The sequence below is a fragment of the Rhipicephalus microplus genome, unplaced genomic scaffold (assembly GCF_043290135.1).
Source record: "Rhipicephalus microplus isolate Deutch F79 unplaced genomic scaffold, USDA_Rmic scaffold_831, whole genome shotgun sequence".
Classification (NCBI taxonomy): domain Eukaryota; kingdom Metazoa; phylum Arthropoda; class Arachnida; order Ixodida; family Ixodidae; genus Rhipicephalus; species Rhipicephalus microplus.
In genome coordinates this window covers 1,393-29,353 of record NW_027465385.1, presented here as the reverse complement: position 1 = coordinate 29,353, position 27,961 = coordinate 1,393, and the positions used below count along the sequence as shown (strand labels likewise).

Below are 27,961 nucleotides of genomic sequence, written 5' to 3'. Positions count from 1 at the left end.
GATTTAGCCCTGCAGAGCTTATGTACGGTAGGGGTTTGAGAACACCATTGCGAATGCTACGCGAGTCCTGGGAAGAATTCTATGAGGACCATAATGTAGTGAATTTCATATGTACTCGACCTCCTTCAGAGGCTTGCAAAAACAAAATATCTTGTGGAAAGCCACACGAAGGCTGCACAGGTGTTGTCGAAGAAGTACTACGACAAATCTGCGAACAAACGCACCTTTGAAGTGGGTAGTCAGGTAATGCTGCTGCGGCCCGTCCAAGAAGAACGAGCTTGAGGTTCATTGGGGAAGGACCCGCCAAAGTAATATCGAAGGATCGAAGGTTTCTGACACCAATTACGAAGTAAAATTAGGAAGGCGCGTGAAAAAAATTTACCACAGTAACTTGATGAAACCATACGTTCAACTTCAAGCGGCCGTAAGTCTGCTTTTGAATGCATCAGAGGAAGAGGGAGCAGAAATTTCGAACTCTAGTGGAGTAATCAAAAGGGGATCAGAGGTCATCTTAGAGCAGTTGAACCTAGAGCCTAGGTTAAGTCACGTCCTTCTAGAAGGAGGACTTGAGAAGGATTGTTTTCGAGTTTAAAGACGTGTTTTCGAACCATCCCGAAAACACGACGGTGATTGAACACGATATCGAGCTAACTTGTGAGGAGCCGATCCGTAGCAAACCGTATCGTTGTTCCCCTATGCAAAAGCAGATCATGCAAGAGGAGATCGATAAAATGCTGGAGTTGGGAGTCATAGTACCGGGCGAGAGTGACTATACATCCCTTCTAATACTGGTTCAAGTTCCAGGAAAAGATCCAAGGCCATGCATCGATTATCGGCGTCTTAACGCCATAACTCGAGACCAAACTTATACCCGTGACACACGGGCAAAAGTAAAGTACTTTGAAGTAACCCCATTTGTCGCCTAAGGGGACCATTTGCAGAAAGGGGTGGCGCTGATGACACACGGTACCGGACTACTGCTTTAGGCGGTGCCTCAGAAGAACGCTGCAGAAAAAATTGCGCTGTTTGTGGAAGTAGCAAGATTGGAAATATTAAAAAGAATCTGTGCATGTACATCACATTCAGTGACGCCGGAGCATAAAACCGTTTTTTTTATTGTCTGGTGGCTTGTAATGCGCATACCTGTAATTTTATTTCGCTTTATTACGTTTTAGCAGCAACTTAAGTTCGTCTGGCAACTATGAACAGTCGATGTTTTGCTGTTTTTGTTTTTTGTCATGCTTTTTACATGGCTGCGTCCAGCTGGGTCAGTGGAGGAGGAAAAAAACTTTATTCATCCCAAGAGGGAAAGGTGCGGTGGTGGAGTGTCAGAGGAGCCTACCCAGCGTAGGTCTCCGCTACCCTCTTGGCCCAATCCAAGATCTGGTCCTGGACCTTGGGCGCCGAGCTGCACATAGCAGCCTCCCACTGCTCCTTACTATTAATGTGTAGAGAATTGGGTGGTGGGTTTCGAGTACACCCCCACAAGATATGGTCTAGGTTAGCTCTTTGTTGACAGAAAATGCACAAAGGGGAGGGGTATATCGCAGGGTGTATAAGATGCTGGGTCAGTGACGGCGTGCCGCGTTTCATCGTGGTCCTGCGATGTCTCAGCGCAGAGACAGAGATAAAGCAACAGTTGAGGTGGGCCTGACTCTTGTCACCCTCGGCTCCATCAAAGATGAGCTAAACGCTGCGAAGGCAATTTTGCTGTGAACTTGCGCCCGTGTACGGGAAATACCGGCGTCGGTGAGGCTCTCGGCAATCGCCTGGTACACTCCACCGTTGTGCTTTTGCCCTCGCAAGGCGTCCAAATGGTCCTCCCATAGCTTTATCAGCGCCCAGGTTTCCTTTTCAGCCCACTGAACGCGCGGTTTTTTCTTCACCGACTGAGCCGACTTCATTGTTACAAGATACTACGTCGCGGACACAGCAACTGCTGCTGCCAACACTAACATGATCGCGCTAGTGACGTAATGCAGGCGTTTGAGAGTATGGCCAGACCATAGGCCTTCACTTTTCAACAAATCGCACTGCTGCTGAAAATGAAAACATTTTCTCAGCGCAAAAAAAATACTGACAGAGTACCGCAGTGTTGCGACACGTTTTCTTCTATTGAAAAATCATGCACACTGTATGCGAGATTACTCGCTTCCTGCCAGAAAAGTAGATGCGGGATCTGCTTTTGCGAAAAGGATTTTTTCCGGAAAGAACTTACTCATTTGTCGTGTGTCACTGCGCCCGAACGCCTCTCCGAAAGATGTCCCCTTGTCTAAAGGACTTCAGGGTGCCTGTGTGTCAGGGGCATTACCCGATACCAAACCTAGAGGAGAGGGTGGAAACTGTGTCACAGTCCAGCTATATTTCCACGTTAGACCTCATGCGAGGGTATTGGCAAGTCCCCCCTTACGGAGCGTGCTAGTCGCTATGCCGCATTTGTTTCTCCATTTTGAACGTATCGTCTACTTAAGCTGAGCTTTAGATTGAAAAATGCGCCCTTTTGTTTTTCAGGCTTAGTGGACCGCGTTCTTAAAGGCCTCTCCAAGTTCGCTCTGCCGTATCTTGACGATGTCGCCATCTTTTCCAACAACTGGGAAGAACATGTCGAGCATTTACGAGTCGTGCTGAACAGGTTGAAAGAAGCTGGTCTTACCGCAAAACCTGCTAAATGTCACCTAGGGTGCAGCGAAATGTCTTACCTGGGACACGTTGTGGGGCGTGGCCGGCGTAGTTCTTCAGAAATAAAGGTAGCCGCTATTGTGAACTATTCACGGCCAATCACAAAATCTGAGATAAGGACATTCTTGGGCCTAGCTGGACACTATCAGCATTACGTACAAAACTACTCTAGCATTGCCAGCCCTCTAACTGACGCACTTCGAAAGTTCGAGCCGGTTAAAGTAGTATTGGACTCAGAGAATGCGTTTTGCAAGCTGAAACAGGCCTTAAGCGAAAAGCCCATTCTCATGGCACCTGATTTTTCTAAGGGCTTTGTCATTCAGTGCGACGCGAGTGATCGCAGCATGGGAGCTATATTGTGCCACGAAGACAGCACTGCACTGTAAAAAAATTATTCCGAGGTCCGAGTAAAACGCTCGTCCTCCAGCGTCCCCCTATTCGGAACAATTTTTGCTCCGGACATGTGGAGCAAAATTTTTGCTCCGGCTCGGTGGAGGAATTGCGTGGCGCACACGGAGTGCTTTTTACTGGATTTTTTCTCCGGCTGGACGGACTGATTACGCGGCACCTCCGGAGCATTTTTCGCGGGTTTTTCACTCCGGCCATCCGGAACTTTTGGGTGGGACCTCCGTAGTACTTTACAAATATACTTACTTCGTCCAGACAGAATTTTAGTAAGGTGGACCAGTACTTTTTTAAAGTGTTTACTCCACTCTTTATTTATTTATGCTGATCATTTCACGCCTTGATTGGCTGAAGGAAGTCCCTATTTTTATGCAAACACTACAGCGGTACCGTGTATTCTTTTCCACACAGGTGTAGCAGAAGAAATTAAAAAAACTTGAGTTTTCATTTTTTGATTTATTCAAAATAAAATGCCGATTCTGGATGATTACCCAGCATTAAGGAAAATGAGACATGAATAAACAAACATGCAAAAAATCACCAAAAACAAAACACACTAAGATAGATCAGATGAAATCAACAACACTCAAGGTTGAAAATAAGCGCTTCAAAATGAACCTCATAATGCTGCAAAATGATGCACAACAAACGAAGAAAGCGTGGACACTAAGAACAAGTCTTCACCATTCCCGAAGGACCATCCATCAGATTCATTGATGACGCAAAAATTTAGCTGATTGCTTCCTGCATATTTTAGCAAAAACGATTAAACATGAGAACTACAAATCATGTGACAGGCACGAAAACTGAGCCACAAACACCATACATTCTGTGAGTCTTTGAGAAGAAGCAACTTCTAAAACTGATTCCCCCTTCACACACACAAAGACACAATGAGCGTTCAATATCACGAAGCACATAAGATGTAATCCGTTGTGAGGCAGCCGCATTATGATAAAAACACACCTCCCTGACGCGAACAAAGTTCAAAACTGCGCAAAGTTTTCAACATTTCCAAACCGAAAATATTTTTGAATGAGCCATGGTCTAGGACATACGAAGCGTTGTTTCAAATGATTTGTTGGCAAAACCAAAATTTAATTTGATAATATATTTCCTTCTAATGCCAAACGTCTACCTAATAGATATCTAAAAGGCTTATTAGAAGACTATCTACTTCAAGTGGGAATTGTTGATGTTATTGCTACGGATGCATCCATGCGTGAAGAGAATGCGGGGGTAGACAGCGATGAGATGCGGCATCGGTCGCGCTAGGCGCGAAGGGTGTTTCCGCTGCGCGCGCTATAACATAGGCGAGGTATCGCCGGTTTTGGGGGCGTCGGCGATAAGGCGAGCCGGTGGCCCGTAGTTTACGGCGAGCTGCCTGAGAGTGTTATTTCTGGCTGTTATGTTTCGCGCTGGCTTTCCTGTCGTTGTTTTGCGGTGTATGTCCGATTGACCGGCAGTCTGCGGGGATCGCTTGTTTCGGGTCTTCGGTATGCCCTGCCACAGTGGTCTAGTGGCTAGGGTACTCGGCTGCTGACCCGCAGGTCGCGGGATCAAATCCTGGCTGTGGCGGCTGCATTTCTGATGGAGGTGGAAATGTTGTAGGGCCCGTGTACTCAGATTTGGGTGCACGTTATAGAACCCCAAATGGTCGAAATTTCCGGAGCCATCCACTACGGCGTCCCTCATAATCATTTGGGGATTTCGGGACGTTAAACCCCACAAATCAATGAGAACCGAGGCAATATATTGTTTTCACGGAAGAAGCTGCACGTGTGCGAGTGACCTACGCGGTCGCCTTAAAACTGGTTGTCTCTCTTGCTTATTGGAGAAAGGGGCATCGTCAGTATTTCTAGGATAGAGTCTTTTTTTTTTAACAATGACACGCGCATTACTGGACCCATGTCGAAAGCCCCCCTTTTCCCCCTGCAGAGAACAAAAGAACATGACGTGAGTTTAAGCGCAGGGTATGGCCCTGCTAATCAGTCTGGTTGCTTTTACAACAACGTGTAGTATCGCTTCAAGAAGCGATAGTGTGTGCTTTGAATCGGCTGGCCACAGATCTTAGCCGTTCGCGACGCGCTTTGGTGCTTCAGTTGTGTTGTCATGTCACAGAAAAGAATATCGTTTTTTTTTTACCTGCACCGAATTGTCCAAGTTGTGACTCTGAAGCCAACGAAGGTGAACACATAATATATATGCATATATTTTTGTTTGTACTATAACTCCCATTCCTTAGAATTCGTGAACCTGTTCAATTTTCACATGTGAGCGCTTATAGAAGGTGTTTTTGTAGAAAATAGACATTTTTAAAAATATTCATGTAGTCAAGCTCCTGTACTCTGCGCACATTGACCCTGAGTCGATGAGAATTATACTCAGCTGCGGCTCAGGTTATACTGTCACGTGGTCGTGACATTGAAAAAGAAAGCAGTTGGCGATTTTAAGATGAAACTTTTTATTTGGAGGAACCTAAGCTTTGCTCGAGAAATGCAAAGCCGGATTACAAGCGACGCACATTGTGCACTGAGAGCAGCGTACAGAGCGTCGATCGACCGTCGATAAATAGATTATCGCAGGGGTCTTTTATGCACCATGCATCGAACTTTCCAGCCTTATCACTGGCTGTTCTGGAATAAGCTTGGTTGTTCGCGTCATGGACGCAATCTTAACAAAAAGATCTACCACAATCGTGAGACACGGTCTGCGTCGAGCATTGCTGACAGTCTGTTGTGGGTTTAAACCTCCAAGCCATTTCAAAAAATGGAAGCATGCCCTGGAAGCCTTCAATACGTGCACCCACCAGATATCACAGCGACTCCCAGCTGGTAGCCGATCATTTTCTTCTAACATTCTTAAGATGTGTGCCAGGTGTTATTGATCAACTGGGCCAAGGCAGGCAAAATCAAATCCAAGAAAACTGAAGAAAGTTGCCGCCTACTGTTGAGACAGTTCTTGATTTATTCGTGGGGTTTAACGTCCCAAAACCACCATAAGTGTTGAGACAGTTCTGTTTTGCTGGTCTGGCTCCCCGTGGGCATGCAGACAGCCGTCACATGGATCTAAGCACAGCCTTCCCTACAAATATAGACAACTTCCAAGCACTGCTTCGTATGCCTGCAGATTGTGGCGACATATGCCTAAAAAAAACATTTGGAAAGTTCCCAAATAATGCCTCGTAATTAGGTCCAGATCGGGAAAACCAGATTATAGAATCTCTGCGGCAATTATCAAGGAAAGCCTTGTTGCAAAACTGAACACTTCGGGCTGCTTTTTCGTACTCGGTGATGAAACGAGGAATGTTGTTGGCATCGAGCAGCTTACCCCCGTATTCTAGAACGTCCCTTCCCTCAACGCTCCACCTTCACTTGAGAAAGCCGATAGGAGCACCGTCTCTAGTCACGACAAGTCACTGCAAATCAGCGATAATCTGTTGCGATTCTTGAGTAGCACAGCGTCATTTTCAGCTAAGTCGAGGAGCGTTTGTGAATACAGGGGTCACTGTCTGTGGAAGGTACCTCAATAAGGATGCCAACGAAATCGAAGAAGTGTTCTTAGGATTTGTGCCAATTCATGACCAAAGTGGCCGGACCACGTGTTTCCGTATCATGCGGAAACACGCGGTCCACTGCGGAAAAAATGCGGCACCGCTTGTCTGAAAGTTGTCAAGTCATCTAAACGCGCTTCCTATTTTTTTTTATTTCGGAGCAGGATTGCGGCGCTCACAGATACAGTGGTTTTGCGAAGCTGGTCGAAGCCGCGCGCCGTGCAAATTTGGGTTTTTCGTGGACATGTGTTATGCGCGGCTGTGCAGATCGTTTTACGATGGACGACGTGGTGTTTATTATTAATCTGGGAATGTGTAGTGCAGGCCCCTTTGGCGTGCGATCATGTGTTTGACACGACGCAAAAAAACGTTTCGTTTGCGCTGCTGCGCTCAAGCCATGCTTGGTACTGCTTGAGCCGTCCGCGCGCCGTAGACATGACGGACGCAGGAATGCTTGGGCTTTTTGCTGCCAAATGATTTCGCGGCTGCTGGCAATGTATACGCAGATCGTTTTACGATGGACGACGTGGTGTTCGCGCGGATTGTGTTGCGACGGGTGAAGTGGTGCTCAACGTAAATCCCGGTGCGTGTGCATGCCCCTTTGGCGCGATGTTTATCATGACATCATGTGTTTGCCACGACGCAAGAAACCATAGGGCTTAATTTTGCTCGCGTATGAATGCAATCTCATTCAACTATGGTGAAAAAAAAGAGAGACGGGAGGCGATTGTGAATATTCGTTCATTCATCACAACTCCGCTCTACGCCATTGCAATTAATCTTGATCCTATATGTAAAAAAATGCTTTTCGGGAATAGCGTCGTTACATTCATTTCGCTGTATCTGTGTATTTTTGTTGTACCTCCTTATATTTACTTTGCTATGTACCGATGCTAATATATCTTGTCAAGTTGCATAAGTTGTATCATGTCGTGTTAGTTATACTTTTTATTCTCTGCTGCCTGTACGGTCCCCCAGGTCCCTTCAAGCTGTTTTTCAACAGCTTTTTTGCCTGGGGAACCCCAAACTTTTTGTGTTGGAAATAAACCCAAACCCAACAAACTTCTAAGCTGCATTTAGTAAGTGTACCTCATTTCGCAAAAGGCAAGGAGCACTCATCTCTCAACCTTTCATGCGAACTAATTTAATTCATCCGTCACAGTGAATAAAGCATGAATAGTAACTTCAATTGATTGCACATCAGGACATTAATGGCGAAACCAAAAAGAAAGGAAAGAAGTCACTTCTTTCCTTCCTTTTTGGTTTCGCCATTGAAGGACTCATATTAATGAGACTGAATATTAATGAGATCTAACAGGCAATCATCCCAATTGGCATGATGGTCTGTCGGATCTCATTGTGTGTAACAAAGAAAACGAGCCTAAGCTTAAATGCACTTATTTCCATCATTCATAGCGAGGGTCTTGGTCTGACAGACTTGGTGCCTCCAGGTAGTATACGAGGGATTTTCGGTCAGCTGCCAGCTCATAAAAAGCTCTCGGACTATGCAACGTCAAACAGCCAAAAAAAAAAAAAAGTCTGCCACACTCACCGTCATGGCTACTGGCGGCGATGACTGACGCTCCCACGTTTATTACACATATTGTCACGGGGTCGTGACGTAGACGAATGAAGCACACTGCGAGTCGAATAATAAACTGGTTATTTGGGCGAACCTGTGCTCAGTAAACGGAAAGTCGGGTTTCAGTCTTGGACTGATAGCGGCGAACGGAGCGTCGGCCGTTGATCAACTGACAGGCGTGTCGGCATTTATACCCTTGCCATCGAATATTTTAGCGTTATCGCTTGCGGCGACGTAGGTTCCCGAATAATCTGTAATGTTGACGAAGTTGGCGTAATCTTAACAAAATGATCTACTACGGCCTCACAGCTTCTCGAACATCGTAGGCGCGGTTTGCGCTGAACGTAGTGTAACGAGGCGATAACAAAACTTGAGGAAAGGGGCGTGGCATTATATACTTCATAAAGTGGACAGGGAGATGAAGGCCGTGGTTGCTCAGTTGGTAGAGCATCGAACGGGTTATTCCAAGGTTGCCAATTTGGTCCGTGCCCACGGCAAGTTATTTGTCCACTTTTCCTTTTTCACATTAACATTAGAAAACTAATATACAGGGCATATTGTAGAACGAACAGTCAACAAGCTTAGCAGCATGGTCAGAAAAAAAAGAAAACTGAGTGCCTGCATGGGGACCAATTGGCAGTCGTAGGTTCACGACATGATGTGCCTGAAGAATGTACCCATGTTTTTTAAAGTCCTGCAATGCCAAATGTGGTACACGATGGTGGGAACATGTTTGCTGGAAGAAATATCTAAATATGCACCTCTCCTACCACTACCCCTCAAACCTCCTGGAATGACACAGATAAATGATGGATGTACTATGTGGACTCACGTTGCCGAAAGAATTACATATGTCATGGTATTTCAGCCGCGGCTCTTCCTAATTAATGCAATCTGCAAGGTTCACTAATGACATTATTATAACAATGCAAAATTCCATGCCCTCCCCCCCAAAAAAGCATTTGTTTTTCCTTAAGGATCGTCTAACAGAAAAGTACACTGTTTATTCAGATGTATATACATCATTACTTGCCTAACAGCACATATTTTTTAACTAAAAACGGAAGGCAACACATACACATCTGAACGCAAAACCAACACCACCTGGAGCCTCTTGGTCATGCAAACTTTCTACTATTTTCCTCCATATTACATTTTCCTATTCAATTGCATATTGATATTGTGCCTAGTTCTTCATCACGCTGGCATATTACACCACTAAGTAGATTGCTAATACAATATTGTTTGTTAAAGGGCCACTCACCAGGTTTGATTATTTTGAGCTCACAAGCGCAATTCGTAGATGAGGCGTTCACGATCACGTCTGCCAAAATTTGTAACACTACGCGCCGCGGAAATGGGTCAAATTTCAAGATGAACGCTGCTCCACCTTGTTTTTGCGGGCGCGCGCTCAGAGAATGAGGGCATGATGTGCGCGTATGAATAGCCTTACATACACGGCAATGCAGTGGCGTTGGTCCTCTACGTAGAAGACTATGCTCTGACGTTGCCAACAGTGGCACGTGACATGGCGAAAATTATTTAACACTGAATGCATAGTTTATGTACTTGTTGCATGAAGAGATTAATAAATCATTAGATAAATAATGAGAGAAAGGAAGGGAATGTGAGCGTTTTTTTTTTTCATTTTCCCCCTTCAACTGCAACGAGATGGGGAGCTAACGTGCAGGCGTTTCGCATGCGTTCGTGTCCCTGCAGTCAGCGCATCGAGCCGACGACAGCCGTGGAATGCTCCTACACATTCGCGCACTCATTGTGCTCATCTGTTCTACTGCGTCTAAGCTAGCGTTTCCAAACCATATAGACGTCAGACTCTGGAGTTTTGCGGACACGCAGCGCCACTTGTCGACGCAGTTTTGAGTAGTGCAAAGCCTGACTTTTTTTTGCACAGTTTGCTGCGCAACCAGGTGCAACTACAGCGCACTAAACAACGATTCAGCGAAATATTATATGTATTTGCACATTAAACACTCAGAAAAAAAGCTACTAATTTCTCTCCGCAAGTCGGACGCGTCACCAAGCCGCGTCAAGTGCTTGCTGGTTAACTCGCCTGAACAATGGGGAAAACTAGAGCAGACGCAACAGCTCCGTGCTCTACGAAAACCACATTCTGCGCTACTGTTGCGTTGTGAATTGTCACGGCCGTCAATTACTTCAGTTTTACTGATTTCCGCAACTTTCGCAAAACAGAATGGCGAGAGCGCTAAATACAGGCCGTTGCGAACGTGTTGGGTAAGCGAATTATTCGCGTTCTCCACAGCCGTAAGTGCATTGATGTATTGATTGATATGTGGGGTTTAACGTCCCAAAACCACCATATGATTACGAGAGACGCCGTAGTGGAGGGCTCCGGAAATTTCGACCACCTGGGGTTCTTCAACGTGCACCCAAGTCTGAGCACACGGGCCTACAACATTTCCGCCTCCATAGGAAATGCAGCCGCCGCAGCCGGGATACGAACCCGCGACCTGCGGGTCAGCAGCCGAGTACCTTAGCCACTAGACCACCGCGGCGGGGCGTGTGATAATGTAGGTCTCCTGCTATTGTTTTGAGTAGCCTTGACGGAGAACCGTGGTAACTTTTTTTATGCAGCTTAAAAGACCCTCAGACCGGGGTGCGCGCTGTGCAACAGTAGACAGGTGACGCCTGGCGGTTCAGGCGTCGCACACGTCACGACCACCGATAATCTAAAGTTGTTGCCACCCCACAGCATTGCGCACGAAGGACTTTAAAGGCTCATAGTCCCGGCTTTTACTAGGAAATGCGAACATGTGCGTCATACAGATCGCAAAATGACCGCAACCACAATCTTTTTTTTTTTGCCGTTGGTCTACGCGATTACCGGAGCTATGTCGGAGGCATCGGTTTGGCTTTTCGTGAAACACTGACAAAGTGGACACACATGTATCCCCATTTGCAGTATATACAAACGCAAGACCACCGTCAACAGAGCGTTCGAGCATGTGTAATAAAAAAGTTCAATGCACAGGAAGCGAGCAATGGGTAGAGAATGGAACTGCAAAGCGAAAATCGCCAGGGCCATTCGTGTCGGATAAAGCGAGCTTCGTACCACTGATCGCATAGATGGTTCGTGCATGCACTTCGTTGCTTTCGCTTCATGTGTATGCCCAAGTTTAACGCATTTAAGGCATTACAGGAAGCACGTCGGAGTGATTGCCTCGAACTCGATGTCATGCGATGCTCGCTTGATTTTTAATTACCCATTGCAGCACGCTGAAATAAATGAAACATCATTGCGCCCGCATTTCATTTCGATGAGCTTCCTACTTTTATGAAGCGAGGTTGGATTGAAAAAAGAAGCTTGCCAGGTCCTTGATTTTCAGGAAACCGCGCCTTAAGACAAACGTAAAAGGAGGCTGTTGTATGCACCTTCGCTTGCGGACGGCTCTCTGTGCACTACCCATTTACGGCCGGCGAGGCGATGGGGGCGCTGGTGGCGGCGCTTTTCTCAGTGCCGCCTGGGCAGAGTCTGACGTCCATCCCGCAGAAACAGGCAATAAGACTCAAAACAACGCTGGTAAAAAAAAAAACGCCGCTTGTGTGCACGGGGGTCGGGTTTGTTCGGGCACGTCATGCGCACGTGACCTTATGGTCGGATGCCGGAGAGGGTAGGGAAGAGATTTGGCTTGTGAATGCTACGTGAAGGAACGGCAAAGGTTTTGTTCTCGCCTCCGCTCATCCTCGTTTCACGCCCCTTCAGAAAAAAAGTTTTCTCAGTTTGTAATAAAGCAAAACAAAAAAAAATTGTTGCAAAATGTTCCTCATCAGACACGCAACAACTTCCATGGTCTAACTAAAATTTGGTATGGCACCTGTTGGGTGGCCCTTTAAAAGCTCAATACTTTATTATATATGTGCTGTTTTATTTATGAAAGTATAATCTATAACAGCTTCTTGATGCAGACCAAAAGATTATCGAAGGTGCTTCAGTAAGCTATTACCATCTGTTATCATAAAATAAGCGTTTGTTTCCAGTTTAGGTAATAGGTTATATGGGCGCCATAATAGTTTTTCTGGGAAAAATGTTGACAAATTTTTAACAAAATGAACCAAGATGATTAAGAGGTCAGGTAAGCTCTCCATTGAATAAATTATGATGCATTTGGCATTACTTGGCACTAACCATTGTACATAAGAGACGTGTATATGCGGAGGGGGGGAAGGTCGAAATATACATTACTCATGTCATACTTTTTGAAAAGATTTGATTTTGATTTGATTGATTTCTGGGGTTTAACGTCCCAAAACCACCATATGATTATGAGAGGCGCCGTATATATAGTGGAGGGCTCCGGAAACTTCGACCACCTGGGGTTCTTTAACGTGCACCCAAATCTGAGCACACGGGCCTACAACATTTCCGCCTCCATCGGAAATGCAGCCGCCGCAATCGGGATTCGATCCCGCGACCGGCGGGTCAGCAGCCGAGTACCTTAGCCACTAGACCACCGCGGCGGAGCATGCTTTTTTAAAAGAATCTGAATATTTTATCAAGATAACAAGGCGCTATACAATTGTCATGGCATGACGGAGAATTACTACACATTAAGAATGCTCCCACATTTCATGTATTTATGCTACCTGTAATGAATTTGATATTACTTCAGGAGAGACAAGTCGGCATGAGCACTACAATAACAGAGCTGAGCTAGTTCGTTTGTATTCCTGTTAAAGGAGCACTGACATCAAATTTCAAGATTGAGATGTGCTCATCATTTGATCACTTGGTTTGCATAGATCTTCTTGGCCAAATTTGAACGGCATCCATAGCGTGGAAGTTATTTTAATTCGACGTCAAAACCCGTAGAAAAGCTAAGGAGAAAAAACGGAAAATAGACTATCCTGCGACGATAGTCATAGCGCGAGAACAAAACGACGACACAGAGACAAGAAGGACACGAAGGACACGAGCGCTATTAAAAAAAATACAGGACATCACGGTACGTGCGCTCTTGTCGGTGCCATTCAGACAGTGTCCTTCTTGTCTCTGTGTCATCGTTCTGTTCTCGCGCTATAACTATCGTCATGCCATACCGACTAGCCCAAGCTGCTACACTTCTAAATGCCATGCGACATCGACACTAGAGCTACGTGTTCGGTGTGATACATTCCACTATAGTGTACTAGAATATGGGGTAGTGTGTTCGGGCACTCTCTCTCGCCATGCATCGCGTGAAGTGGCGCACGTGGACGAAAAACCGGTTCTCAAGGCGGCGCTGCTGTAGCATGGGCTGGCAGAATTGTCAGCTCCACGGCGCTCTGCCTTCTCGGGTGCTGTTCAGTGACCTGTTGCTTGTGTTCGCGCCCACTTAACGAACGTTTTTCTGGCAATGTTTTTGCTGGCCACACGACAGTGAGGCAATGCCGAGTTATTGGCGGCAACGACACTGCTTTGCCTCAATCAAATGGCAGTTTTGTCACCTTAGCCACATAATTACAATTCCATATGCAACTATTGGCAAGAACGGTGCCGCACGCGTAACGAAGGAAGTCGAAGCTGTCGCAGTGTGCAGACTACGACTCGATATAGCAGTAATATAACAAGAAACTTTAGCGTTTAAAGGTGCTTCTTCGATACCTCAATCTTTCTGATTTCTTATTCGCTCACCAACCGAGCTCTAAAAACTGCACGATGTTTCCCAGGGATGACTGCTTCGCCGTCGTTTGTTAATACCTGCATTCGGACCGTGCGTTGCAGCTTTAACATTTCGTTTTGTTTCGAATGCAGTACGAGCACACCCATTCAGCAAGCTTTTCGCGGACGTGTCAGCAATTAAACACAAGGCTATTAAGCGCGACGTATGCAAGCGCATGTCACGGGATTGAATCCCGGCCGCGGCGGCTGCATTTTCGGCGGAGACGCAAATACTGAGGTGCGTGTACTAGATTTAGGAGCACGTCAAAGCACCCCAGGTGGTCGAATTTCCGGAGCACTCCTCTACGGCGTCTCTTACAATCATATGGTGGTTTTGGGACGTTAAACTTCTGATAATACTAATATCAAAGCATAGAAGTGCATAAAAGGCAATGCGTGCGGTGACAGCCCATGCTCAGGTAGCGCCATCTAGCGGCTGTCGATACCAACTGCTTCAGGAACGGCTCCTCTCTGAACACACTACCCCATATTCTAGTACACTATAATTCCACAAATACCATCCTGAGTGACGATACCCGTAACCCTAGTAGCGATGACGAGTACGACCCGAGTGTTGTTATTGTGGCGCCGAAACGCAGAAACGCACTCGCTCGTCGTGTCCGATCTTCGTCGCACCGGTTTGAATGATTTCGTGAAATTATCAAGATAAAACAACTTTTAAAAGAATGGCGAATAAAAAGAGCTTGATTAAACGTGTGCTTGTCGTTCAGCACGTCGGGAAATTGTTATGAGTTGCAGGTGAGTTGCAGTCTAGTTCGAAGTACGGAAAAATCGCAATGAGGGTGTCTTTTCATATCATGTATGTGTTACACATGAACACGACCACAAGCTATCAAAAGTGGCATTGCTAGTCAGATATCATCGCTAACAAGTAACACGCAGGTATCGTTGAATTTAGGTTCATCTGTAGACTTTGCGCCCACGTAAATATGGTAATACCGTGTTAACCACGAGAGGCTGGATAGGTGGGGCCATCTGGAGGCACAAAGAAGAATCTGGCAAGCAGGAAACGTATTCTATTTTTTCGCTGATGTTCATTCGTAATAGCTATATTGCATTGACCCCCCTGCGTATACCTGAATGCTTTGCACGCCAAAACACACCAATAATACGCCAAAACACACCAATAGCTAACTGAGACACACGAGCGAACATGGCTGAAGCGTGCATCCTCGGGCACCTCTGCAGTGCTGCTTGGAAGGGCGCCCATTTCGGAATCACTGTGCTGCAAAAGGTCGATCGAAGCAAAAATAATTCGCGACATCGCGAATCACGGAGACTCCAAACTTCACACTATCGTATTGAACCCGAGTCGAAACTTTGTACGGCGACGACAGCAATGCAGGTGACAAGGCATGACTGAATGTGTCCGCCTAGCAGACGAAATGTTTTCGGAGCAGCTGAGCCTGGCGTCACTCTTTTTTGTGGAGAAGTGATCAGCTGTGGCCATAGAGTTTCCCAAAATTAACTAGAGGGCACACTCTGGCGCTGCGATCGTTCAGCGACCATGGGACTGATGGGTAGTACACACTACAGTGTACTAGAATTGGGAAGTACGTCGCCCGCGGGGCCGAACAATGGGAGCGGAGGGGTCACTGGCGCGATGAAAATCGCGGTGGTCCGGTAGGGGCGCCACCAGCAAGAGGGATGCTTCTGCGGCTGCAGCAGCTCCGGCGGCCGGCCAAACGAGACGTTGCGGTGGCGCTCGCTTGTTTTGTTCTAGGTGCGTCGTGGAGGAAATTTCTCCCCCTTTTTTTGAACCTACGGTGAAGAATGTGCTCGTCGTTAACTGGTGCAGCAGCGATGTGAACCAGTGGGATGGCGGAACGACGGCGGCACAAGCGCGACCGCACGTGTTTTGTGCCATACTGCAACAGCGGCTATCGGTCGTGCAAAGAAGCGCGGTCACTGTTTCGTGTTCCGGCGGACGTCGTTAAACGCGAAGCTTGGTTCCAGCTTATTAAAAGAGCCGACAGAAAGCTCAACGACGCAAGTGCGGTTTGCGATTTGCACTTTGAGGCCCACTTCATTGAGCGGACTTTCAAAACAACTATTAATGGGGAAGTTGTTGAAATCGAACGCGATCGTCCGCAGCTAGCGAAAGTTGCCTTGCCGACCATCTTCCCCGGGGCCCCAAGCTACATATCAAAACGGCTCCCAAAAAAGAGGAAAGAGCGAAGCATCTGCAACCAGGTGTTTCCTGCGGCCAAGCGAAGTAGAAAGGAGTTTTCGGAAAGCTCGCCACCGCCCATCGAGGATCTCGAAACGCAGGTTTCAAGCATCGATTCTGTGGAGGTGAGTGGGTCCTTGTCATTTTCGGGCCTGAAAACGCCTCACGGATGGTCGAAAATTCACCTGCATAACTCAGGAGGCCCTTTTGTGTACGCACAGTGCGAGGAGCACGAGAAAGATGTTGACAGCGCCCTCGCTTTGAAGAAGCTCGTAAAAATTGAAGTGCGAAGTGAATGAAACGCTGCTACCGTTGAAGTGCACTTGCAAGGAATAAAGTGGCAACAGCAGAAGATTGCAACGCGTGAGGAAGCGGAAGCGTTGCTGGACCATGTAGATAAATTCAGTCTCTGATGTGGTGCCGGTCTAGAACCTTTGTCTGGCGAGTGCTCGTCATTCAATGGAAAGTTCTTTTCTAAGAACTGCACAATCACAACGAAAGAAGGCCCGGCCACTGCCTGCACCCACTGTAAATATCAAAGGAAGCTTATCCTGAACCAACTCTCCAGGCGAAGGTGCCCCAAGAGGAGGGCGGCCAAGACGAATGTTCGTCGTAGTCTTCGAAGAATGAAGGCGAAGTTCACCAAAGTGAAAATGACCTTGAGTCAAATGAAGGCAAAGAACGAGCAAGTACCTGAGGAACTACTGTTCGAAAAAATTAAGGGTCTTCCGCAGAAGCAACAAGCTGCCGTCAGGACTTGCTTCGAAGCAGCTTGCCGAAAATCCAAGAAAGGAATGAAGTATGGTGAGGAGTGGCTTTTAGAATGCATATTGATGCAGATGAGGAGCCCCAAGCTCTATGAACATTTAAGGCGTCAAGACATCCTAACCTTGCCTGGCCGCACCTGCCTCAACAAGGCTGCACAGCATTTCAAGAGTGGCTTCGGGTTCAACCCAAACGTTTTCATAGCCTTGAAAGAAAAGGTCAAGGAACTAGATGGCTTCAATCAGCGCGGGGTGGTCGTCTTCGACGAAATTAAACTGTCGGAGCACATCGACGTAAAGCCCTGTGGTACGTATCTGCTGCTCTAGTCATAACACATCAGCAATGATTCATCGAATCTTGTATAAACTCACATTGCTTGTCGTATCAGCAATAGTAGCATGGGCTGAAGTGGCACAATTTCCTTTTGCGTAGTACGCAGTTACACACATTCAGTGCCCAGAATGTTTTTTTCACTGTGTCTCGAACGCAGGCTGCATTGATGGCTTCGTCGACCTGGGCCAATTCCAGAATGAGAAGTCTGGCAAAGAACTTGTTGACCATGGCCTGGTGATAGTTTTCCAGCCATTTACAGGTAAAGCTTGCAAAATTACAGCCTGAGCATACATTCTGTTTGGAATTTGCTGTTCTAGCTGGAGAAATCACTTGCCATATATATTTTATGACACGTGATGATTTGTACTCATTGGTTTGGATTTTGGTTTTAGGAAGTTGGATGCAGATCCTGGGTGCCTTTGCCTCCAAAAGTAACGTAAAGGCAGATGTACTGTCTAAGATTGTGCTCGAAGCCTCGTTGCTTTGCGAACAAGCAGGGCTCTATGTTGATGGTGTCACATGTGATGGAGCCACTTGGAACCGCAGCATGTGGAAGATTTTTGGCATAAAAGGCAAGTAACTTTAATTTTTATGTGCATATCCCAATAGTCATAAACAAGCTGTATCGTGTGGACCTTGTTTAAATAATTGGTACACTGCAATACAGTTGAAACACTTTTGTGATCATATTATCTTTGTCCGCTTTTGTAAACGCAGGGTCTGCAACGAGCATCCGGTCAAAGTGCCCTCACCCGGTGGATGACACTCGGGCACTTCACTATTTCTCGGACTTCCCCCACTTGCTGAAGAATGTTCGAAACGCATTTCTGCAAACAGGTTATGAGACACCCAAAGGTCGAGTTCACGCTGACTTCATCAAGGAAGCCTGGAAGGAGGACAACAAGAATGAGACTCTTAAGGTCATGCCTCACGTAAGTCGAGTGCACCATTATCCGACTTCTTTTGAAAAAAATGAGGGTGGCACCGGCACTCCTCATCTTCAGTGAAGAAGTGTTGAAAGGGCTCTTTTTTTTACAGGAAACACATCGAGAAGGTCTTCAAGTCCTCAGCGAGTGAAACAGAAGCATTTATAGCAAGAATGTCAAAATTAACCAAAATTATGATTTCACGCATTCCATTGGCCGCCCTAAAGGTGGACTCTTCTGACATTGGCTTTTTAAGATAGATTCTTGACTTCTTGAACGAGTGGGAAGCACATGCAAAAAATGCTAAAAATGATTTTTTGTGTTCTAACACAGCAGATGACCTCCGTGTCACTTTGCAGTCGACACTGGATCTTGTACAATACCTGTCTTCGCAATTTGGCTTTAAGTAATTGCTGACATCTAGACTAAGCGAGGACAAGCTGGAAAACCTATTCGGTATTGTGAGGCAATTTAATGGTGCCAATGACCACCCAACGCCTGCCCAGTTCTTGGCAACAATAAATGCGCTAGCATTTTACAACCTTGCAAAACCACCAAAAGGAGGAAATTGCAGCCCTGAGGTTGTTAACGCACTACTTGCTCACACAAATGCTGAAACCAGCCATCATCATCCCAGTTCAATTGATGCACTTGACCTGCTTTTCGATGAAGGGAGGCTTGATGATGTTGAAGAAGCTTTGAACATCCTGCCTCCAGAAGACTATACTGAGTATGTCACCCACCACAGTTCGAGTCGCCTGGTACATTATGTCGCAGGCTATGTGGCTCAGAAGGCCAGGCAGGAAACTGGGTGTACAATATGCACCGAGCAATTGACCATAAGCAAGGCGTCCGCAGTGTCAGACACCCAAACTGAATTCATCCGTCAGTTTGACCGCGGTGGTCTCCTTTACCCGTCTTCTGGTTTGGCACAGCTTGTTGATACGCTAGAAGAGTCGTTCACGGTTTTCTTTAGCGCTAGGAAAATCGAAGCAGCTAGCATGTGTGACTTTGCAGCATTCTTGCAAAATGTGGAAATCCCTACACTTGGATGTAGTAACCATGCAAAGGACTTCACACTTGTGATTGTGAAGTTTTATGTTTTGCTTCATTTTCGTTTTTATGCAAAGTCATTGAACCAAGACAGAAGCACTAAACGTGATCAGGAAAAGCATTTGAAAATGAGATAAAGTGCAACATTTCTAATTGCCCTATTCATTTCCCTCTTTTTTGCATACACTTGGTCTTATTTATCATGCTTTCTTGTGCAGTGTGTTCCCTTGTACTTTATTACGTTTTTATTGTTTCATGACCTTGGACTTTTTTTATTTCTTCTGATGTTACAAATGAACAGTTTTACAATGTTACAAATGAGCAGTACACTTATCTGTGTACTTATGTTTTCATTGACTTTTCTTATGCTTCATGTGTTATAATCTGTCGCTAATATTTTCTTTTGTACTTTGATTCTTGCTTTCGCCCATGTTGCAGTCACTTGTTCTTGCTTGTACATACTGGTGTCTACACTTTTTTTTTACTTTTGTTCATTTTTGATGCTGCTATTGTGGGCGTATGTAGGATGGAAGTTATTTTTGTTGTAACCATTTAGATCGAGTTTTTTGTATTTTTGTGTCGATTGTACCCTGTAAAAATGATTTGGAAATACAGCACGCAACTTGGTCCAGCAGTTGTTTATTACTCTGTGCCTCCGCAATCGTATCGCTAATCTTGTCTAGGCCTTCGCCCCGTTGTCACTGCGCATTTAATCGGAATATACGAGCCTCCTCCGTTAATCCTTCAAAGTGTCTGAAAATATGCGTCCGTTAGCCAAGCTGTCTTTGAATATCAGATCTAGAGCGGATGCAGTAGAGCGGATCCGATTCTCGCAGAGACATTATAAAAGCACCATTAAAATGGGGAAAATGCCGACTATCTGTGAACAGCATGCTTACCGCAAGCGAGCGTGACATCTTTTTTTCTTTCTTCCGAAGAACAGTCTTAAGGTAAGAGTCAACAAAACTTGTGGCGTCCCAACGGCGTGGTCCGTTGCGGAGCACACGAAATGTCCCCGCCGCCGCGGACTAGCGAAGCGGGTCGTCTCAGCGGGGACTGCTACGCGCGCCGTGAGATGGCACTGCATGTAAGAGGGTTCTATTCGGGCTGTCACGGTGGATGGACGTGTTTTTCGAGCGCTCCGGATCGACGGCGCAGATAAGTGTTTTTGCATGTTTTGAGCTTGTCTTCATAATTATAAGGCAGCGGTTGAAATCTTCGTAGCACTAATTTTATGGTACGGCTTTTTCGGGGGCCAGTCACTAGGTATTTATTAGTTAGTGCGGGTGTGTGTGTTTGAATTTTTTTTTGTTTTTTTTTCTTTTGCCACCCCGTGGGGGAGGTGCGCGTACATTGAACACGAAAATTTTTGTAGTAGAGCTTAGACTTTCAGTTTTTTTTTTGTAGTGCACGGCTCGAGTTTAGTAATTATCGAGTATAGGGACAATTGGTGTCAGAAAGACATGGTTAAAAAGACTGTAAAGTGTTCAGGATGTGGAGTGGGTTTGAAAGTGGACTCAAGCGTAGAAGCGGATGGAGAAGAGGCTGACGTGAAGTGTAGGCAATGTGAGGTCGAGGAAAAAATGGAGAAAATGATGGTTGCCCAAAGTGAACTGCTGGTGAGAATCGATGAGCTCGAGACTGCGTTGGCGACAGAGCAAGAGAAAACGAGGGCAATGGGAGAAAGACTGAAGTCCACCGAGGAAGCACTAGCGAAGCTGAACAAAGAAGCGGCCTACGGAGAGAACAGTAGAGAACCGGCAACCAGAACGGTGGAGAAGGAAGAACAAGAAAGTTTGGAAAAAACAGGTTCAGCCGGTTCAACTGTCGCAAGGCCCAGCTTCAGCGAGGTAGTGGAGAGGCTGGGAGGGGACTAAGCAGCCGGCGTCACAGGTGCAAGTAGCCCCCAGGTGCAGGACGCTGCAGCTAAAAAGTCACAGCATGTGATAATCGCCGGGGACTCGAATTTAAATTGATGCACAGAAGCCATCAAAGAGAGGGTAAGAGGTGACAAGAGGGTTGCAGTAGGGGCGTTCCCAGGACGCAAGCTTGAAGCAGTCATGAGGCAAGCGAGCGCAAAACTCTAAACTACTTCTGATAGACTAAACCTCGTGATAATTTCAGGCGGTTTAAACGATGTCTTAAATGAAGATACAGCAGGACTAGCAGCCACACTGGCGAAAGGCGTCGATGACATGCGCGCCACTTCTCCTAAGTTACAGGTAGTGATATGCATGATACCGGAGGTACCGGTGCGTGATATCAACCTGCAAAGAGCGGTTGTCAACGCAAACCAAGAGATATGGCGGATGAGTCGAGAGAAAGGCTTTGAGGTGGTGGAAATAAACAGAGAGGTGCATAGGTGGGGTGGTTTTCAACGAGACAGAATTCACTTCGATGGGCGACTAGGTCATGAGGTGGGTTGGCGACTTGCAGGACGCGCAGTAGCTTTTTTTTTGGGGGGGGGGGGGGGGGCAAGCGAGCCCTTGGGGGTGCAGGATAGCTAGTAACGAGGAAAACAACCAGGGAGACTCTTCGACAGGTGTTATGGACAGATACGATTCCAAAGTGGCACCAATGTCTAAGATAGGTAGAGTCCGGGGCATAAATAGACGTAGCCACGAGCACCGAGCCCATTCAGACATAGGGTATATTAACATGCAGGGTGGTAGGAACAGGCTGAAGTGGGAAGAGATAGAAGAACAGCTAAAGGAAGAGAGGCCGATGGTATACGGTTTTGTAGAAACACATCTCAGGGACATGGAACAACCTCCGAACAATTCGGACTACGCGTGGGAATATTGTAATAGAACAGAAGGCAGCAGAAAGGGGGGTGGTATCGGGGCATTCATTCATAAAAGTACAGACTGGCAAAGGGTCAAGCAGGAGTGCAAGGAACATTTATGGCTAAAAGGGAAAGTGGCAGGTCAAATGACACTCCTTGGTTTCGTGTACTTGTGGATGGGAGCAAAGGCCAGAGAGGAAAACCAGGCAATGGTAGAGTGTGTATCAAAGGACATTCAGGAGTTAGGAAGAGAGTGCGAGATAATTATACTAGGAGACATGAATGCGCACATAGAAAATATAGATGGGTATAATGACCCGACAGGCAAAATGATCATGGATATGTGTGAAAGGCTTGATTTGATCATTTGCAACAGTACCGAGAAGTGTGAAGGGCAAATAACATGGGAGGTAGGAAGGCTGCAGTCGACGATAGATTATGCACTGATGTCACATAGGATGTATGATAAGCTCAGGGGAATGCACATAGATGAAGGTGGCTCCAGAAGTCTGGGTAGTGATCACAAACGCATCAAACTAAGTTTTGGAGGAGCAGTGAAAGTGGGAAGGAGACAAGATAAGCAACTACAGGAAAATTTTTATTCAGAAAGGCAAATTAAAATAGTCACTAAACAAATTGAGAAAGTAGTCACGGAGGATAATCAGACAGTGTGGACATACATGAATCTAATTAAACTCTTTGAGCTAGAGCTTGCTAAGACGCGTAACAAGTCACCCCGGAAAAGAAGACACAAACCCAAAAGTTGGTGGGATGAGGAAGTTCAGAGAGCCATAGCAAAACGTCAGGAAGCCTCTAGGGAACACAGACATGCTAAGCAGCGGGGTGAACTGACAGATGATGTTGAAAGAAAATGGGAAACCTTTCTAAGCTGTAGAAGGGCTGCGTCCCTTTTGATCAATGAAAAGATTAGAAGAAAGGGAGCTCAGTGGCTGGCAGAAGTACATAAAAAAGATAGAAAGGCAGCTGCGAAATTTTGGAACCATCTAAACTCCCTAAGAAATGAGACGAGCCTAGAGCAGAGTTTTATAACTACAGCCCAAGGTGCCAGGCTAGAAGGGGACGAAGCTATTGAATATATAAGAGCAAGGGTGACAGAAAAATTTCAACAAAGAAGTACTTTATGCACCACAATAGAAAGGACGAATCAAGTGGTGCAATGGCTCCATTTTCACAACGAGAGTGAGAAAGGGCTTAGAAAAGGGTTCCTAGTAGTACATCAACAGACCCAGATGGCATTCCAATTAGGCTGATAAAGACATTAGGTCCGAAGTCTAAGCAGGCTTTAAGAGAGGCAGTGAGCAAAATAATAATTGTTGGTGAAGTTCCCGATGGATGGAAACTTAGCAGGTTGAGCATGATCTATAAAGGAAAGGGGGACAAAGCTGAAATAAACAACTACCGTCCTATAACAGTGACATCAGTGGTCTACAGGCTGGCGATGCAGATTATAAAGGAAAGACTGCAGGCATGGATAGAAGTTGAGGGGGTGCTGGGGGAACTGCAGAATGGGTTTCGGAAACACAGGAGGTTGGAAGACAATCTGTTCTCACTGACGCAGTGCATCGAAATAGCAGAAAAGGAACACAGGCCCCTGTGGCTAGCATTCTTGGATATCAAGGGAGCGTACGATAGCGTGGTTCAAAAGGAATTGTGGGGAATACTGGACACACTAGGCGTGGAACATGTAGTCACTATTCTTTTAAAGGGTATCTATAAAGGTAACAAGGTAGTTATAAAGTGGGAAAAACAAGTATCCAAGCCTGCAGGGGTAAAACGGGGGCTTAGGCAGGGGTGCCCCCTGTCACCCTTATTATTCATGATGTACCTACAAGGATTAGAGGCAAAATTAGAGGGAAGTGGGCTGGGCTTCAACCTCTCTTTAGTCAAACAAGGAAAACTTATTGATCAGGCACTACCAGCATTATTGTACGCAGATGATATAGTGCTAATGGCCAACAACAAGGAAGATTTGCAGAGATTGATGGACATCTGCGGTAATGAGGAAGATAAGTTAGATTTTAGATTCAGTAAGGAAAAATCAGCAGTCATGATTTTCAATGACAACGAAGGTAGTGAGCTTAAGATACAGGACGTCACGCTAGAGATAACAGATAAATACAAATGTCTGGGCGTATGGATAAGCAATTGGACCGAGTACCTGAGGGAACACGAAATATACGTGACGACTAAAGGTAACAGGAATGCAGCAGTGATGAAAAATAGGGCACTGTGGAATTACAATAGGTGTGATGTTGTGAGAGGAATATGGAAAGGGGTCATGGTTCCTGGGCTGACGTTCGGCAATGCAGTCTTGTGCGCGAGATCAGAAGTTCAAGCAAGATTAGAAATTAAGCAACGTGGAATAGGTAGGCTTGCTTTAGGAGCTCACGGGAATACACCAAATCAGGGAGTACACGGTGATATGGGATGGACATCATTTGAGGGCAGGGAAGCTAGCAGCAAGATAAAATTTGAGAAGCGATTGAGAAAAATGAAGGAGGAGCGTGGGGCTAGGAAGGTTTTCAGCTACTTATACATGAAGAATGTCGATACAAAATGGAGGAAGCGAACCAGGAAGTTGACTGGTAAATACTTAGAAAACAGCAGGTGGCCAAACCAAAAAGAACTATCGGTTAAGAAGAAAGTGAAGGAAACGGAGACTGACATGTGGAAAATGCACAGGATTAAGAAGTCCGCACTAGAGATCTATCAAACTTTTAAGCAGGAAATTGCCAAGGAAAGGATCTATGATAATACTCGGGGAAGTTTTCTACTGTTTGAGGCAAGGACGGGAGTATTGCGAACCAAGACATATCGGCCCAAATACGAAGGGGTAGACATAGTATGCAGTGCGTGCGGAGAGGAAGAAGATACTGCCGAACACTTGATAATGTTCTGTAAAGGGCTTCACCCTATAGTTCAGGATGATGGCGCAGAGTTTTTCAAAGCACTGGGGTTTAGGGACCGGGAGGGCAAAATAGACTTTAAGCAAGTAGACTTAACTAGAAGGAGGTTATCTGATTGGTGGCTAAAGTCAAGGCAAGAGTGAAAATTAATTTCTTCACTGCAAAGTACGAATCCTCAAACTCACTTTTTAAGGAAAAAATAAATAAATATAGTTTTGAGTTCATTAACTATTACGGCTTGGTGGCGCCAGCCACCGCCCGATCTAAAGGGTACAGCCATATCCATCCAACCATCCAACCATGCTGAGAGCTGGTTGGGAGAGGAGGGTATCATCGCTGAGGCGACCCGTTTCGCGCCCGCGCACGACACACTTGCCAATTCTAGTGCACTGTATACACACATTTGCCTAGTCTTCGTACTTGCTGGCGGCGAATCGTACTTGCGGCTTCGTTTATGCTGGTTACGGTTTTGTTTCAAAAGAAAGAACAAACCCTTTTGAACTTAGTGACTTGATTTGAAATGGTAAGCCTAAAAGAATAAGGCTGTGAAGCGCAAACGGTGAACATTTGCTAATTTATGTTTTCGTGAAAAAACAGCTCCAAGCCACACGAACACACACGGAGCTAAAACAGGCCAGAAGTACAAAAATTCGACAAATGTGTGTACTACCCGTACTACCTAGAGGTGTGCGCCGACTGGTCGGCGCGTCGCCGCCGAGAGTTTTCGCCGCGCCACCGTCGCCGTTGCGAACTGATCGGCGCGCCGCCGCCGCCGCCGCCGCCGCCGACGTTTTTCATCGGCGCAATCGGCGCGCCATTTATGCACCAGTACCGAATTTTCACAGATTTGTCTTTTTTTGTCATCTTGATTCATAGCTTCGCTTCACATTTATGTAGCTAGTAAAAAACAGGCTTCTTAGTTATCTTCATCCAGCTTCAGAGACCGAGAGTACCACTATGAACAGCGGCACAAGTTCGGCGGCCGCTGCATGAAATGACATAATGTACAAATTGACAAAAAATAAATATAATATTGTGTAGTTTTTCACCTAACGCGCTGCATTCGTGCTGCACTGCTACCACTTCATTTCTTCTGTGTATACGCCCTGTTTCGGGCACGATCATAGGCTGCCATCTTGGACTGATAATGATGCCGTTTTACATCCATATGAATATTATATATACGTTGATGGTAGCATCATGGAAGCTTAATGGGAGCTTCTGAGAGCTGGTTCAGAGCGTCTCGGTGCTCGCGCTTTACGCCCTGGTCTTCCAAAAATTCTCTGCAGGAGAAAACAATGGACAGTTTGCTATAATCTGCTAGGCAGCTTTTCTGTAAGGTTAGTTTTTCAAACAAGAACTGTCGTTCACAGGGTGCTTTTCTCACTCATTTCGTTTTTGCCATTCCTTTTTTTTTTGAGATTTTGTTGTGCTCGCGTGCCTTCGCTGCAATTTGGAGAGGTGACATTTTGGTGTACTCGCGTGCTCGAAATGAGAAATAAAATCAGTCTGTCAACGAGAGTTTTTGGTTGGAAAACAATCTTCACAGGAAAGCCGCCTTGCAGATCACTGTAAACTGACAGACTGCATGTCAATTCAGTTCAGGGCAGTCCGAAGAAATTGTCGTGTTCATCTCTGTCCGCCAAATGGGGGGGGGGGGGGGGGTAGTTGTTATAAGAAGGCGCCTGATTTCTGCAGCCCAGCAGGGAGCGCAGGGCGCAGCGAATAAGGATTAAAAAATTGACAGAGGGAGAAAGAGAGAGAAAGTCAAACACTGCATTTTTTTCAATCCAGGAAAGAGAGAAGGTGCACGTTCAGTTCGTCGCACGGCGAGAGAGAAACAAAACGTAGGTCACAGTGCAATAATACGCACAACACATCACAGTGCAATAACATTGCATCGCATGCGCAGAATAGGGTCTGCAGCACCAGGCAGGCTAGGGCTTGTGAGAATGGAAGACTTGCAAGCACCACAGAGTGTGGGAAACATACCTGACTAGGGATCCCAAGCTCTCGGCCAATTGTTCAGCGCGCCTCGTGGCACGTCGAACAAATCAAGCAGCCTCGATTTCAAACAGCTCTTCCTAGGCCGTCAGTCAGTCAGGCGTGTCCAAAGAGTTTTTGACGAGGGGAGCCAACAGCCCTAAAGAATTCGAAGAACGACTTTCGTGTTGTCATCGCTTTTGGCGCACCTCAAGAGCGTTGATTCGGAACAAATCAGGGTAGGCTTAGCTGCAATCGTCCCCCGCGTCCAAGCGGCGCCTAGCCAGGGAGGCCGATCTTAACATCTTTTACAGACACACGCACATAAGCACGCACAGTTTCACTCCAAGAGGGAATTGGTAGTGGTCGCAATGACGTGCGTAACGTGCATCTACTATAAAAAGGCGTGCAGTGTATGCGATAGCTTTTTTTTAAGTCTTGTAATTCTAGTATATTTTCATAATATAACCGAGGTATGAGGCGGTTGTTACTCGCATATATTTGGGTTAAAGTACTACAAATATTTATTCGCGGCGCATGACTTCTAGAAATGATACTCCGAGAAAAAGGAAATCGCTCCAACATTTTTAAAACTAAGTTTGCTCGTGGGAGTACTTGTTCTCTGTCTGCGCTTTTCCATGGTTCATGAGTGTTAAGCCCCGCTGCCGCTTCTATAGAATGGTGTACAATAAGCCGTATCAACGCAGTTACAGGAATTTCTACAGACTACTAAGCATACGATCACCAGGCATTTTCCCTCTGGCATATTTTGATTAAAAGAAGCGACATATTTTTGCTGAAAACCCGATTTATGCACTGGGGCCCGGTACACAGATGTTGCATGTTGTAACTCCTGATAATGGCGAGTGCGAAGACGGCAAGTAAAAGCCTTTACGCTATTGTCTGTGCATCCGGTGTAACGAAAACCTCAAGTCTTGAGAATTTTGGGTTAAACCATGCACTTTGCCCATTGCTATTTTTCATCATGGCGTTTCTGAATAAAATTTTTGAGTGGTGCTATGTGGAGCACGCGGCAGTTGTGCCGATGGGCTATTTGGTGCTGGTACAAAGAGAAAACTAGCTTGTATCTCTTGTTCAATGA

At 46.0% G+C, this 27,961-nt stretch overlaps 1 long non-coding RNA gene across 1 annotated transcript; it reads left to right on the top strand.

Moving 5' to 3' along the window:
• The first annotated feature begins 16,465 nt into the window (after nucleotides 1-16,465).
• LOC142795736 (uncharacterized) lies at nucleotides 16,466-19,899 on the top strand. The gene is made up of 3 exons (XR_012893268.1): nucleotides 16,466-17,444; nucleotides 17,578-18,117; nucleotides 18,224-19,899. It is a non-coding gene; the product is annotated as an uncharacterized LOC142795736 (long non-coding RNA).
• The last annotated feature ends 8,062 nt before the right edge of the window (nucleotides 19,900-27,961 follow it).